Genomic DNA, 15,898 nt, shown 5'->3' on the forward strand with positions numbered 1-15,898 from the left:
GCTGTGACAGGTAATTCTTTAATAATCTCATATTCCTATTTTGTCATGTTTTGGGGGATGGGTGTAAGTGGAGAGTAAATTCTAATAATACAATAAATGAACCAAAAAGTTTTAAATTGCGATAGGTATTGATTGCCAAATTGACCTACAAAATAGTTTCACCAGTGGACACTCCCATCGACAGCATATGAGGATGCCCCTTTCCTATGGGTAAACACTGGAAAATTATCAAGCTTTTCCATTTTCACCAACTTGATAGGGAAAAGAATGTAATTTTATTGTTGTTTTGATCTGCATTTCTTTAATTATCAGTGTGACCAAGTGTCTTTTCATATGTTTACTAGCTAGCTGTTTGTATTTGTTCTTCTGTAAATAGAATGTTCATATTCTTTGTCTATTTTTTTCTACTGGATTGGAGATAAGTTTTAAAGTACAATTTTATGAAACCAAAAGCAGTTCGTCATTGATTTTATTTCAGTTTACTTTGAGATGGTGAATCAAACGGGGAGGGATGAAGGTCTAAACATCTTCATCCTCTCTTACTTAAACAGGGAAACCTCTGTAGCCTCTTGAATGGTCTTCCCATTCCCACCCCACATAAAACAGGGCGATTAATTATTTAGGATCCCATCAGTTCAGAGGAGAAGCTATACCACTCAGACAGTTCCCTAGCAGCTGCTAAAGTACCAGGCACTAAGACGCAGATCAGCTGTGGGACTCTGTGTCGTCCATTTAGATGAGGGCTTCCTCGACTGCCTATTGTGAGCCTCCGGAGGTCACATCCTTGACACCATCTGCTGGACCATGAAGATCATCAGCATGCCAAGGAGTCTGACAGGCTGCGATTATTTTCCACTCCAGTGCAGTGTTTGTTTCCTGGCATGAAGGGGATTTGTTTTCCCGGCAAGCTCTTTGTGCAGCAGACACCTCATAAAAAGAAAATGAGCCTCTTTGGGAACATTGATGAGTTTGCTCAGACCTTACGGTGGTCAGGCCCTGAGTGTGAGTTTGAGTGAATGCAGTTTATGTTTTTGGCCCCAGTGGATGGGCTGTTATTCCTTTGTCTGTTCATCCATTAATCCAACAAACATTTGCTGAGAAGCAATTTGGTACAGAAGTTAAAAGTTTGGGCTTCACAGACAGAATAAGCCTCAGTTCTTGAGTTTACTCTCATGTGACACTGGGTAAGTTGCATTCCTTCTTGGAGCCTTTGTCTTTTCTTCACCGTAAAATGGAGGTAACAATGTCTATCTCAGAATTCTAAAATCTGTTGATATAGTATATGTATTAAGCAACTATATTGTCACAATCGTGCTGCATTAACAAGACACTTGAAAATTCAGTAGCTTAAAACAATCATTGACTCCAACTCGTGTCTGGGAGTGAGCTGAAGGTCAGCTGATCTAAACTGGGCTCTCAGGGGTTTAACTCCAATCAGCAGGTGGATCTAGGTCTGCTCCGTGACTCTCTCATCCTCCTTGGACCCGCAGGAGAGCTGGGGCACATTCTTTTCACGGCAGCAGAAGGAAGAGAGGTCAAGCTCCCTAGTGGGTGGGGAAATGTACTCCACCTGTAGTCGGGAGTACTGAAAAGTCCAAGGCAAAGGGCATAAGGAGAAGGGTAAAGAATTAGGACCAATGATTCAATCTTCCACTATAGATAGTTCATAGTATCCAGTAGTTGCCCTAGTTTTCTGGCTGACAAACTAGAAAGTAGAACTGCTTCAGCCGGGCGCAGTGGCTCATGCCTGTAATCCCAGCACTTTGGGAGGCCGAGGCGGGCGGATCACGAAGTCAGGAGTTTGAGACCAGACTGATCAACATCGTGAAACCCCGTCTCTACTAAAAAAAAGGAAAAAAGAAAAATTAGCCAGGTATAGTGGTGGGCACCTGTAATCCCAGCTACTCGGAAAGCTAAGGCAGGAGAACGGCGTGAACCTGGGAGGCAGAGCTTGCAGTGAGCTGAGATCGCGCCACTGCACTCCAGTCTGGGCTGTAGAGCGAAACTTTGTATCAAAACAACAACAACAACAACAACAACAAAAACTGCTTCACAGCATCCTTTTCCCCATGGATGACTGTTAAATCTTGTGTTGCTTTCAATCCACAGATTCTGTTTATTTCATAATTCTTCGGCCACCTTCAGAAAGCAAAAGAAAACCAACACTCAGAGAGCTTTTACAATTTTTTCTTTGCCCTTTTTATTCCATAGTTTTGTTTCCTCTCCCTCATTTTCTCCTTTTGAAATTAGTTGTATGTTAGATCTTCTGATTTGCCCTGTTTTGTTTTGACAGATCAGTCATATTTTCCACCTATTTCCCTGTGCTGCATTATGGGAAATTTCCTCAAGCCTATTTTTTATTTTACTAAATATCTCCTTAGCTGTACTTAATCTGTTGTTTGATTCAGCTTCTGAATTTTAATTTTGGTGACCATTTTTTTCATTTTTTCAAGTTTCATTTGCTTATTTTTCCAGCTTCCTTTTATTTTCTCATAGTTTTATTCTTTTAACATGATTTTTATTCCTTTATTTTTTTGGTCATATATTTATAATCTATCAGAGTATTTTAGTATTTCAAGGGTGTCAAACCTTCTGGTTGCCCTGCTGGTAGGGTGTTTTCTTGGGTGATTTCTAATTTTTTTGCAAGCTCATTTTCAGGTGATGTAGTTTGTGATATTGTTTTGTTCTGTTTTTCCAGTGGGATTTCCCTGCATTCAAGGTGATAAAAGTGACCCTACAGAGTCTAAAGAGCTATTTTGTGCCTGATTTGAGCAAGCAACTTAGAGGTCCTACTTGTCCTAGGCCAGTTTTTACATTAATTTCTTGGTTTAGGATTTTAGCAACCCATAGGTGATGTAAATTTGAACTTCATGCTTGCATGTGGTACAGGTTTGAGTTTTTATACATCATAGGCTATTTATTTTTCTATCCAAAGCCCTGAGCAGAAGGAAGCTTCTTGGTTTCCTATGCAGCTGGATGGGCAAACATCTCATACATGGAGGGAGGAAACCCTTCCAAGGTCCACACCTTATGCAGGGTGTCAGAGCTTAGTTTCAACTTTGCCTCACATGGCCCAGAGCTACATCTTTTTTCCCCCACATAGATGTTAAAACTAGCCTCTAGCTGTTAAGAGGTATGCCTGTGTCTCATATATTTCTGGGCTACTATGTCTTCAGATCTTTCACTTAAAGCTCTGGTTAAATGTTTCTTAATAATTCATTTGGTACCACATTTCTATATGGTTTTGGTGGGAAGAGAGATCCATAAAACCAGTCTACCGTGTGGCTAAAACCAGAAGTTCAACACTTACAGCTTCTCAAAGAACCACTAGTGGATCCTTTCATTTTAAACCTCTTTCAAGGATATAGCCCCAAGAAATGCATGTTTGTTAAGTAATTGTATAGCCAGATACCTATTTGATTTAAAAAGCAATTGAGAGTTTAAGCTTTGCCTAGCAAGTTGCTGTCTAAGTTTGCCTTCCATGGACATCTGTGATAATCAGAATTTCAATTATTAATTTTTAATTAGAAGCATGGCATAATGATTACAAATGCCATTAAGACATTGAATTGTGTCTAATGTTGGGTTGATAGAAGGCAATATTTGCCAGGATCGCTACTTTTTTTAAGGCCTGGAAACCAGACATTCTCAATTAGAATAGCAAAAGTTACAGCAGAACTTCTGAAATATTTTTTTAAAGGTGCACAGCACAGTGGGGTTGGCCTTCAGTGACTTGAGAATGTGTGGCTTTCTTCCCCATTTGGGACAAATGTCTTCAATCTAGTCATTCCCAGGTACAGGATTCAAAGTCACTAGATGTGTGTTTAAATTCTAGCTCTGCCACTTCCTACCTATGCCTGACCTGAGCCTGGCATCCTGCTTTGCCTTATATGTGGATTATCTCATTTATCCTCACAATTGATTTTCTAGGCACTCTGTTAGAAGCAAATTAGTGCCGGCCGGGCGTGGTGGCTCATGCCTGTAATCCCAGCACTTTGGGAGACTGAGGCAGGCAGATCACTTGAGACCAGAAGTTCAAGACCAGCCTGGCCAACATGGCGAAACCCTGTCGCTACTAAAAATACAAAAGTCAGCTGGGCATGGTGGCATGAGCCTGTAATCCCAGCTACTCAAGAGACTGAGGCAGGAGAATTGCTTGAATGGGGGAGACAGAGGTTGCAGTGAGCCTAGATCGCGCCATTGCACTCCAGCCTGGGCAACAGAGCAAGACTCCGTCTAAAAAAAGAAAAGAAAAGAAAAGAAAATTAGTGCAGGGCACAAATAGGCAGTGTGCTGGGAATTACTGATGCACAGTAAGAGTTTATGTAATAAATGAGTAATGCCACCACTACTGCTCATAGAAATTGCCTATTCAGCTCCTATTTGGTGCCAGTTACTGGAATAGTCACCTTACGTACATCTTCTGATTTAATCTTAAACTTCCTGAGATTGCTCCTATTTAAATATGGGGAAACCAGCTGGGAATTGTTAGATAAATCCCAAGGCCACATAGCTAGGGATTGACAGATTGGGAATTCAAACCCAAGTGTCTGGTTTTAAATGACTAGCTTATTAAGATTGTGTATAGAGAAAGTAAAGGAGTTGGTGTAGTATTTCTCACATAAATACAGCGTGTGAATATTGTGATATCTTTGGGTTGCTGAGAGGCTTTTTGGCATAATTCCTATTTCTCAGAAAAGTTTCAGATGGTTGAGTTTGCTGGGTAAATGAATTTGAAATAGAACCCAGCACTGTCCCTGGCACATAGCAGAGGCCTAATAAATATTTATGATTCAATCTATTCATTAATGATTTACTTGCTGGTGAGGGGTTATGCTGTCATTCCTTTTAAAAGGTAGACTAGAAGCATGGTGGAAAATGCATGGGCTAGAGTTGGAATTAGAGGGACCTATGTTCAAATCTCAGCTTTTGTGCTTACTAGCTCTGTGCCCGTGGGTAGGTAGGTTAAATAGCTCTGTGCTTCAGTTTCCTCACCTGCAGAATGGGAGTGATAAATATCTGTATAGTTGATGTGAGGACTGAATAAGTGAACACACATAGTGAACTTAGAATAGTCCCTGTAGGTAGTAAGTACTAGATAAAAGCTATTGTTTTTTATTGTGAGCACTCAAGCAAATTAAGAATTAGAAATAATTGTTACTGCATGCTACTAGGGTTGTGTCAATGATGCCAAATATAAATTGAAGACCAAATTATTGCTGAAGATCAGGTGAGAATATCTGGATCCCACAGGTACTGTCATCGGAAAGTTGAAATTCAGAAAATATTCTTCTTCCTCTTTTCCTCTTCCTCTTTCCTGGCCTTCTAGAAACCTGGTAACCAGGGTCTGTTGTCACTATTGTGGCCAGAGGAAGTAACACATCACAAGGAATGAGTGGGGGAGGGAAGCTTTGTCTTCTCTCAAATGGAACAAAAACAGCCCATTATTCAAAGTCTCTGCTAGGGGGAAAAAAAAAAATCTCTGCAGAAAAAGTTGACCGTATTGAGCAGAAGATGCTGTAGTTTCCATGGCAATTAATGGTGTTAAGTGCACTTCATAACTCAAAGGTCTCTAGTGAAGATGCAGGAGGAGAAGGGAGAAAGGTGTGTGTAGTTTTTTAAAAATAGTATTTGAAGACTTTTTTCCCCTGAAAATCCTTTTACTGCCTTTATGGGATAGAGCTTTATTTTTGAATCCTTGGGAAGATGTGCAAAATGACTTTAGGGATGAAATTATAGATACAGTTGAGATGCCCAAAATAGACTTTCCCCAAAGTGTGGAGCACACTTATGAAAGATTCTCCATACATTTACTCTGTGTGACCAGCAAAATGTTGTTCTCTGGCACTAATGGGAATTCTGTAATACTGTGGTCCCCGGCCAACAAGGGAGGGGTTCACTCGCTCTAATGCCCAGAACTCTGTGAACCTTCAGGAAGGAGAGGTTTGCAGGACCTCTTTTCTAACTCCTGAATCATGTAGGCCATTGAGTGAACACTCTGTTAGCCAGTCTTTATTTATCCCATGCCTTCCCTATGCCAGGTACCTTGTGGGGAGCTTTGCACAGGTATCTCACCTACTTCTGAAGGTAGTGGCAGTCTCTTCATTCTGAGGGGCCTGAGCCTCAGAGGAGCTGAGGACACACGGGGACATTAAGTTAAGGCAGGCCACCACAAAGCTCCCAATGAGCCACGTCATCTTGGGCTCTTCTACCTCCCACCAGATGGATGGCCAGCCCTGCGTGTTTATAAGGGACCAGAGGACAAACCATCAGGGTAGACAGGGCTTCCATGCCCTCCTACAAAGATCTGGTCACAGGTATGGGCTACTCTATGTGTATTGCCCTTTACCTCAGTTTCCCTCGGTTTCTCCTTCTCCTGTAAAAACAGTAGAGGAAAGAACATATAAACTTAAGGCAATGCTCAAATGCTTTGGAAGTTCAGAAAATTCTTTCAACTGAGTTGTCTTTTGGTTTTAGCAAACCTTCCTGCAGAATGTAAGTCTAGTATAGGAGAGCATGTAGTCACCAGCAGCACTGTCCTGGGACAAACATGGGTAAAATGCCAGTTCCATCACTTCCTGGCTGGGAGCCCTTGAGGATGTTCACATATTTCTGTTGCTGTAGAATAAATTATTAACGGTTGCATTGCAGTGCTGTTGTGAGGAACAGGGATAATGAGGGTAAACTCCCAATGCGGGGTCTGGAACTGCTGGGTCCTCAATAAGCAGTGGCCGTGGATAAAGACCCTTTCTGCAGTCGGAAAGGGAAGGCCCCGCCTCAAGGTCATTACACAGGTTTGGAATCAGCACGTTCTTCTTCTTCTTTTTTTTTTTTTTTGAGACAGAGTCTGACTCTTTTGTGCAGGCTGGAGTGCAGTGGCATGATCTCAGCTCACTGCAACCTCCGCCTCCCAGATTCTAGCGATTCTCCTGCCTCAGCCTCCCAAGTGGCTGGGATCACAGGCACTTGCCACCACGCCTGGCTAATTTTTGTGTTTTTAGTAGAGACAGGGTTTCACCATGTTGGCCAGGCTGGTCTCAATCTCCTGACCTCAGGTAATCTGCCCACCTTAGCCTCCCAAAGTGCTGGGATTATAGGCATGAGCCACTGCACCCGGCTACCACATTCTTCTTATACACTGAATTCCATCTGTCCTATTCTTAATTGTCTCAGCTTTAGACTCTGGGGATATTCAGGAGTTCCCTCTAAAAGAGAAGCCTTATCGTTTTGGTTTCGTTTTGGGGGTGGGGGAGGGTGATTTTTTTGTGAAATACAATGTTCATCCAGAAAAGGGCACAACACATACATGTACTGTCCAACAAATAATTGCAAAGTGAACATCATGTTACTACTACCCAGGGCAAAAATAGAACACCGATAATATTCCCAAAGCTTTCTTGGGCTCCTCCCAAGAAACAATCCTCTCCCTCTTCCCTCACCTTCACCTCGTAGTAATACATGTCACAGAGAACCTCATCATTCCTTTCCTTTATTGTTTGGCTTCTAAATATGTGTGTCCAGACAATCAGCTGTTTTGCCTGTTTTCATTTTTCATACAAATAGAATCATCCAATACATATCTCTCTGTACGTGACCCTCTTTGCTCAATGTCATCTTTTTAAGAGTCATCCAAATTGTGGATCCAGTGTGTTCCTTTGTGATACCCCATCATCTAGGTATCCAGAAGTTATCCATTCTACTGTTGAGAGGGTTTGGGTTGTTTCCAGCGTTTGACTGCTACAAATGATGGTGCTATGGACATTTTTGTACAAGTGTTTTGAGAATGCTGATCTATTGGGTATATACCTAGGAGAGGAATTACAGGTTCATAGGCCTGGTATCTCCAGCTTGATAGATAATGCCAAATTATTTTCCAAAGTTTGCTGACTTGTCTTTTCATTAACTTATGCTGTAGGGAAACAACTCTGCCAGTCTGATCTAGGGAGGCCCCAGTTTCCTCAGCTATAAAATCTGAGAAATAAGTCATATCCCAAAGTTTTATAAAGATAGAGTGAAATGACATTTATGTGCTTAGCATATATCTAGCACAGAATAGGGTCTTAATAACAGCTAACATTTATTGAGCACTCTATAATTTTGTGTTGTGTCCTTTTCTGGATGAATATTGTATTTCACAAAAATGCTCTGGCCCCCTCGTTTACCCTTTCAGTACATATATCCTGGAATTTCAGCCTGAAATTATGTGAGGACGTTACCACTTGCACTGTTTGTCTTTCCCTCTCTCTCTCTTTTTCTCTCTCACTCACTCTCTCTTTTAGATTTAGGATCTCCTGTTTTGCTTTTCTTTTCTTTCTTTTTCTTTCTTTATTTAAGACAAAGTCTCGCTCTGTCACTCAGGCTGAAGTGCAGTGGCTCAATCTCGGCTCACTGCAAACTCCGCTTCCCTGGTTCAAGCAATTCTCCTGTCTCAACCTTCCGAGTAGCTGGGATTACAGGTGCCCACCACCATGGCTAGCTAATTTTTGTATTTTTAGTAGAGACACGGTTTCACCATGTTGGCCAGGCTGGTCTCGAACTCCTGACCTCAGGTGAGCCGCCCACCTCAACCTCCCAAAGTGCTGGGATTACAAACGTGAGCCACTGCGCTGGGCCAATTCTTTTCTTTTTCTGTCTTCCTTTCTTTTTCTGTAAAGGGTTATATGCTATGTACTTTTCACGTGACATCTCATATAACCTTTTCAAAATGACGCAATATTGGTTCCATTATTATCCCTGCTTTTCAGGTGAAGAAACTAAGGCACAGAGAAGGAAAATGACAGTCTGAGGTCCCCCAGTTAGTAGGTGGTGAAGCCAGGGATGATATGCTCACTCTTCCCTCCAGGGAGGGCACCCAGCCAGGACTCTACATGAAGGAAAGTATTTTGATGCTGGCTAATGCCCTATTGACAACTGCGCACTGATCCACGTCCTAGTTCAAGTTTTGTTACTGTAATCTGGGTTCTGACAACATATGAAGTTTCTTCCTTCCGTATAAGAAGAAAGATAGGGAAACCGAGAAACTTTGTCAAGTCAATCAGTGAATCCAACACGCAGTGGCTGCGGGGCTTCTGCTACCTCTCAGAGGCTTCCACATGCAGGATGGTGACTCTGGAGATAAGGTGTGCCTGCGTCCAGTCAGCTCAGAAGATTCCGTCCAGTAGGAGAGCACTGTGGCCATAAACAGCTGGCATGTACAGAGCTGGCTTTCTGTGCTCAGTGACAAAGATAAAGGGCCGTGAAGTTTAGAGCCATTCTTCCTGGAAAAATCAAGGAAGGCTTTCTGAAGGAGATGACCTCTAAATCCTTACTTCCTTATATACCTTCTGCTGTTAGAGGGTTAGCCCACCATTAAAGAAGCATTTTCATCTGCACACAGCCTCTTTGGGCTCTGTCTTCCTTTAGCCTGGAGGTCTCTGGTTGTTTAAGAAAACCCGGGGCAAAAATTTCACCCCTTGCCCTGAGTCTTTTCCCCACCTTTCCTTTCTCCCACCTCTACAGCTAGTCTGCTGTGGATACAGGCTTGTGAAAGAAATGACTGTTTGTTTTATAACAAGAGCTTAACATGATTCATTTCAGATTCCCCAAGGACTTTTGTAAGTTTGGACTGAGTCATAATTTTTTTTTTTTATTAAACTCCAAGACCCAACAAGCAGGAAGCTCTGTTCGACAACATAATATAACTGATGCACTGCAAGCGGCTTTTTTATGGATGAGTCCTCAAGCTGCCTAAGAAATTCTCTGGCCTCTCCTATCACCACCTGGTTCTGGAGGGAGATTAAAAGGACTTTGGAGACTTGTCACACCACACACACACACACACACACGCACACACGGACACACACGCCCTGTCCCTCCTAATGCCACATCCAAAAGATGAGGGTCTCAGGACAAGAACAATCCCACTTCCAGACCCTGTCAAGAACAAGGCCCTAACTCCTTCTTCAGAACACAGAAAGGCCCAAGCAGCAGCACTGGAGCAGGCCGAGAACCGCTCCCTGCTCACCCCCGGCAGAGCCACGGCCTAGTAGGACAGTGATTCTTGGAACATTTTCCCTGAGCCAGGAGCATTAGCCTCACCTGGGACTTTTATAAAATGCAAGTTCTCAGGCCCATCCAACACCTTCTGAGTCACAAATTCTGGGGGTGGGACCCAGCAATTTGTGTTCTGAGGGGCTCTCTAGGGCTATTCTGTTGCTTGCTAAGGTTTAAGAACCACTGGTCATAGGACTTGCTCAAAGGGCTGTCCCGGTACCGACAGCATCAGCATCATGGGAGCTTGTTGGAAATGCAGACTCTCAGGCTCCACCCCAGGCCTGCTGGATCACATCTGCGTTTTAACAAGACTCCCAGTTGAATCTCATCCACGTTAAGTTTGAGGAACACTGCCGTAGGCACCGCGGGACATCGGCCCCCGCTGGTCCTGAGTTGAGTCCTTGCCCTGCCTCTCAGTTGCCGCCTGCTCTTGGCTGGCATACGACTTATCTGAGCCTCAGCGTCTTGGTTAGCGCCCTGCATTAGTGCATTGGAAATATTTGTTCTTCTGGTTTAGGAAAATGCCTCCCACAGCCCCAGCTCCACGGGAGGCTCTCGGCATCGTTCTTCCTGCCTGTCCCTGGGGAACAGGTGACCTTCTGTCCCCTCTGACACTGGCCCGCCCTGGAGACAGTGGCTCTGTTCTTGCAGCCCTCCCTCCTCTTGTGTTTCTGTTTTATTTTCATGATTCAATATCCCCTGCAGCGTTTTGTTGTCGTTCTCCGTTTTACTCTTGGAAAGGCTCACAGGGTTTCCCCTTTGAAGTGTTTCTTTTTTTGTTTGTTTGTTTGTTTGTTTAAATTCAGCATTGCCCTCTGATTGGGGCACATCCAGTGACTTTATATCACAAATTCAGAAAGAGAGTTGCTCCAGTGCCATTCAAAATGGACTGCAAAATCCACTGTGCCAACATGTGTCCGAGTACAACGATAAGACAGCCCATGCACACCGTGGTGCCTCACAAAAGGAGAAAACAGAATATCTGGAGTCTGATACATGAAGGAAAGTGCTAAAAATGACCCCTGAAACACAGACACCTCCTCCTCCGTTCCCTGCCTCCTACTGTCTCATGAATTTGTGACAGGGACAAGGAGCACACAAGGCCGCCTCAGTGCCCCTGATGAAAGGCACTGAAGCCAGGAACAAAAGGGGAGCACCAGACAAGAGGAGGGGAACAGAAAGGGGGATGGAAATCCACTGAACCTTCCTGGACCCTCCAAGGGGAGCTAGAGGAGTGAAAACCCTTCCTGGCCCCCAGGCCCCGGACAGTGGCAATTTCCCTTCCCAGGGTACAGAGTTTAAAAATGCATCAGATCAAGGCCTGCATGGAGGGACACCTCACACACTGTGGAAGGGGCAGATTTGGGAACGAAAGTTTGGCAATAAGACTCAAGAGCCTCAAAAATGTCTGGATACCTTGACCCAGTAATTCTGCTTCTGGGAATCTGTCCTAAGAAAATAATACGAAATGTAGACAAAAATGAATCCACACAAGTGCTCACTGCAGCTTTATTTATGTGAGTGAAAAATTGGAAACCACTAAATGCTCTACTTTAGGGAATTGGTTAGGTAAATTATGGTTCATTCATAGAATGGAATATTTTGTAGCCGTTAAAAATGATGTTTATAGAGCTTTTAATGACATGGGGAAATGCTTACGGTATGCTTATGGTGATTTTGTACCCTGTCTTTTGCAAGATGTAAAATCACACACGATGTGAACTCAGCCATGTAAAACAATTACAGAAAAATAACAGGAAGGAAAAACACACACACACACTGTTAATGATAGTTGTCTCTGAGTGGTGGGATTTGGATGATTTTTCTTCTTTTCTTTCCACCTTTCTCGTTTTTTTTTTTTTTTTCTATATTTGGAAACTATTGGTCATCAGCATTGGGTATTTATTTAAGCCTCACAGGCAATGAAGGAAAAAAAATCATCATTAGTTTGAGGCTTGGCGAGGGATATGATAGCCGTTTTTCCCTCCTGAACATGCATTGCTTTTGAAATCAAAAAAATAAACATTATTTACCAAATTAAAATCAAATCAAAATAAATAAATAAGGCATCTGAGCTCCTGTCGAGGAAGGCCTCTGCTCCTAAAGAAGCGATTGCCTGTTTCTAGCTTATCATTTTTCAGGGATCTTAAAAAACCAACCACTGTGAAATTGACTTCTAACTGATCTTAATTGAGATGGGGCCCAAATGCAAGGATCAGAAATGAAATTCAGGCTGGTTGCCTTATGGCTGGGCTGCCAAAGAGGCTCTGCACAATCCCAGGTCACAGAGGAGCTAGCTGGAGTCACTTCTCAGTTCCAGATTCCACCTGCCACCTTCCATATGAGGCTCCAGGGTCCTGCCACCCGCTTGCTAGTTTTTTACCAGCTCAGAGATGAGTGGGGGTTGATTTGAGACTATCTGGGCCCAAGGGGATTCTTAAGGCTGGTGGCTGAGCATTCCCTCCTTAAGCCTCCCAGCCTCCGCCCCCACCACACACATGCGCACACACACACACTCTCGTGTGAACACATCATCAGTGATTCTGTCCCTCTGCACAAGTGCACGCAGCGTGTAGTGACAGGCTACAATGAGTGGGCACCATGCTAAGCATCTAAAGTGCTTTACCTTGTTTAATTCTCATGATGACTCTGTGATTTAAGTACTATCAAGCTTCACTTTAGAGTGTGACAAACTCAAACATTCTTCCTTCTCCTGGTATGTGCAGCTCCTTTGATTTCAGGAGTGAGCCTGGTGGTCTCATTGGGGTCCCCTCCAACTTCGGAGTGACCAATTTTCTTAATGTTAAAAGCTAATCATGCAGGCCCCAACACACAGCCTGCAGGATGCTGAGGCCCTCCCACTCTCTCCAAGTCTCACTGCCAGCCCGTCCCTGCATGCCATCTTGCTGCCTGGCCCTCCTTCCCTGCCTTCCTCCTTTTAGGTTTCCCCCTCCCACACACAAAACCCCTCTTCCAGCAGTCTACTGTCAGATTCATTCATTGCTTTCTTAGATAGAACAATATAACTCTTCTTTGTTTAAACCCAGGAGGCCTTCCCTTTCATATCCAAACAAACTCATCATGGTATTTTTCCTTGGAAAAAAAGAGTGCTTTATCAAAGATACATTCTGCCTTCTTTTCAAGCCAGTCAGCATCACTGGGGCCAGCATTTTAAAACCACTTCATGTGTGTACTTCTTATTGCTCTGTATGCTGCAAAATAAATACAGCGCTGGAAGACTTCTAATATTAAAATGAAGGAAATATATGAAAAAAAGAAATAAAGCAACTGATGTGATTTAAAATTGCACCAATACAAGGTGCTGTGGTACTCTAATACATCTGAAAATCTCTGCAAGATAGGTGATTTTCTGGGAAAATGTAAATTACTCAAACTGACTCCCAAAAAAGTAGAAAAACTGGAAAGAAAAAAAAATTATAGGCAAATGGCCTGTTGAGAAAGGTTTTAATGGAATCATTTATTTTTAAAAGACCCCAGGTTAAGATGATTTAATGCTGAAACTTTCCAGATAGCAAAAAACATAAGATTCCCATGCTTGCATAGCAGACAAACTTTGGGGTCAGATGACCAGACTGAAATCTTGCTTTACCACTTACCAGTAAATGGTTACTAGTAAACTGGTTACTAAATGGTAAACCAGTTTACCATTTACTAGTTGTATGACCTTGGATGAGTTACTTAATCTCTCTGAATTTCAAATTCCATAGAAATTCAGCCAAGGAAGTAGTCACAATGGGACAGCGTAGTCCAGGTGGGCTTTCTGGAGGAGGTGGCCTATGATGGATTTGATTTACTGGCAGTAGTTACCAGTAGCCTTTCCACATTCTTGCTCAGACCTGTTAAAATCAAGGGATGGACTTGTAAGTTGCCCAGCCAACGTTAGGGTAGAGTCCATGTCATGGAAGTGCCAAGGATCCACAAGTCCCATTGTTGCTTCTTGACTAGGCACAGCAGCACTAAATTCTGTGGGCAGCAGCCATTCAGTCCTCATAATGACCCTATGAGGTGGCTGCCGTTACCACCCTCCTGAGGGAGGAGGAAACCAAGCTAAAGCCAGTCACAGAGAGTGCCTCACCCAGGGTCACACGGCTATTCAGTAGCAAAGCCAGGATCGAAACTCAGGCAGCCTGGCTCTAGAGCACTTTACCACCATAGTTTTCTGTGACGAGTACCTTGCATTTGGAAAGGCTCTGATAGTCGGCAGTATAATGTCACATATGTCTGCTCATTTGATCACTGCAACAATCTTACCTTTCAAATGAGGAAGCAGACCTGGAGAGTTCTGAAGTGACTTACCCAAAGTCACGTGGTCCCTCAGTTCTGGGCGTGATCTTTCCTGTCTTTATAGCTGAGTACCCAAGCCTCAGTTTTCTCATTCTTGGGATGGGGTAATGATGCTTAGCCCACAGGGCTAGGATGAGAATGAAACATGTAGAACACTCAGCAGAGTGCCCCAGAAGTAGTAGGTGCTGAATGAATGTCAATGATTAGTGATTATTAGTAGCAAATGACTGTTAGTTTCTTTTGTTCTTCTTGAGCACAGGGACACATGTCTTACATTTCTCTGTGATGCACTGTCTCTATCAATGCACCATCATCTCAGAGTTAATGAATGATGGTGCACTGGACAGAGCATGGGCCCTTGAGTTAATGCATCCAGGTCTCTGCCATCTCCTAAGTTGGTCCCACACTCTGCAATTAACCTTCCTGAGCCTCAGTTCATCTCATCTATAAAATGAGGGTAACACCTGCCTCACAAGATACTTGGTAAGATTAAATGAGCCAAGGTATTTTGGAAGTGTCTGACTCAGAATATGCAGCAGCAAATATGACTTCCTTTTCCTTCTGGTTGTATTTTTTCGTGGATGAGAGACATATTTTTGATAAAAAGCATATTGCTTCCTGTCATGTTTCTTCAGTAGGACTTTTCAAGACTGGTTTGATGAGAAAGTGTTAACCGAGCATATTCTATGAGCACAAGGCTCTGTGGAGATGCAGAGGAAACATAAAATGTGGTCCCACCTAGAGGGCCCTGTGATGTTTCACCTGTGGCTTCATGGGATCAGGTCCTTCTGTAACCAGAGCTGTCTCTGCAGACAGAGCTCAACTGAGAGCACCTAATTCTTTTTGCATGTTTGTTTGTTTGTTTGTTTGAGATAGAGTCTCGCTCTGTTACCAAGCCTGGAGTGGAGTGGCACGATCTTGGCTCACTGCAACCCCTGCTTCCCAGGTTTAAGCGATTCTCATGCCTCAACCTCCTGAATAGCTGAGATTACAGGCATGTGCCACCACACCTAACTAATTTTTGTATTTTTAGGAGAAACGGGGTTTCACCATGATGGCCAAGCTGGTCTTGAACTCCTGACCTATGGTGATCCACCCACCTCAGCCTCACAAAGTGTTGGATTACAGGTGTGAGCCGCTGTGCCTGGCCTGCACCTAATTCTTGAGTCCTGTATTAGTCTGGGTTCTCCAGGAAAACCGAACCATTAGGAGAGAGAGAGAGAGAGAGAGATAGAGAGACAGACAGACAGATTTATTACGAAGGTTTGGCAATTATGGGGGCTTGGAAGACCCATGATCTTCCACCTTCCAGGAGGCCTAGGAAAGCCAGTGGTGTGGTTCTGGTCCAAACCCTAAGGCCTGAGAACCAGGGGAGCCAGTGGAATAGGTCCCATTTTGAGTCTGAAGGCTCGAGATCCGGGAGTTCTCATGTCCAAGGGCAGGAGGAGATGGATCTCCCAGCTCAAGCACAGAGCAAATTCACCCTCCCTCTGCCTTTTTGTTCTATTCAGGTCCTCAAGGGATCCGAGTGCTGCCCACACACATTGGTGAGGGCGGTCTC

The 15,898-nt window shown here is 43.5% G+C and overlaps 1 protein-coding gene across 1 annotated transcript in view; it reads left to right on the top strand.

Moving 5' to 3' along the window:
• The window catches only part of TENM4 (teneurin transmembrane protein 4), a 792,673-nt gene that overhangs the window by 188,684 nt on the left and 588,091 nt on the right, over nt 1–15,898 (top strand). The gene's annotated exons all lie outside the window — the stretch shown is intronic.

Source organism: Mandrillus leucophaeus, unplaced genomic scaffold (assembly GCF_000951045.1).
Source record: "Mandrillus leucophaeus isolate KB7577 unplaced genomic scaffold, Mleu.le_1.0 Scaffold360, whole genome shotgun sequence".
Taxonomy (NCBI): domain Eukaryota; kingdom Metazoa; phylum Chordata; class Mammalia; order Primates; family Cercopithecidae; genus Mandrillus; species Mandrillus leucophaeus.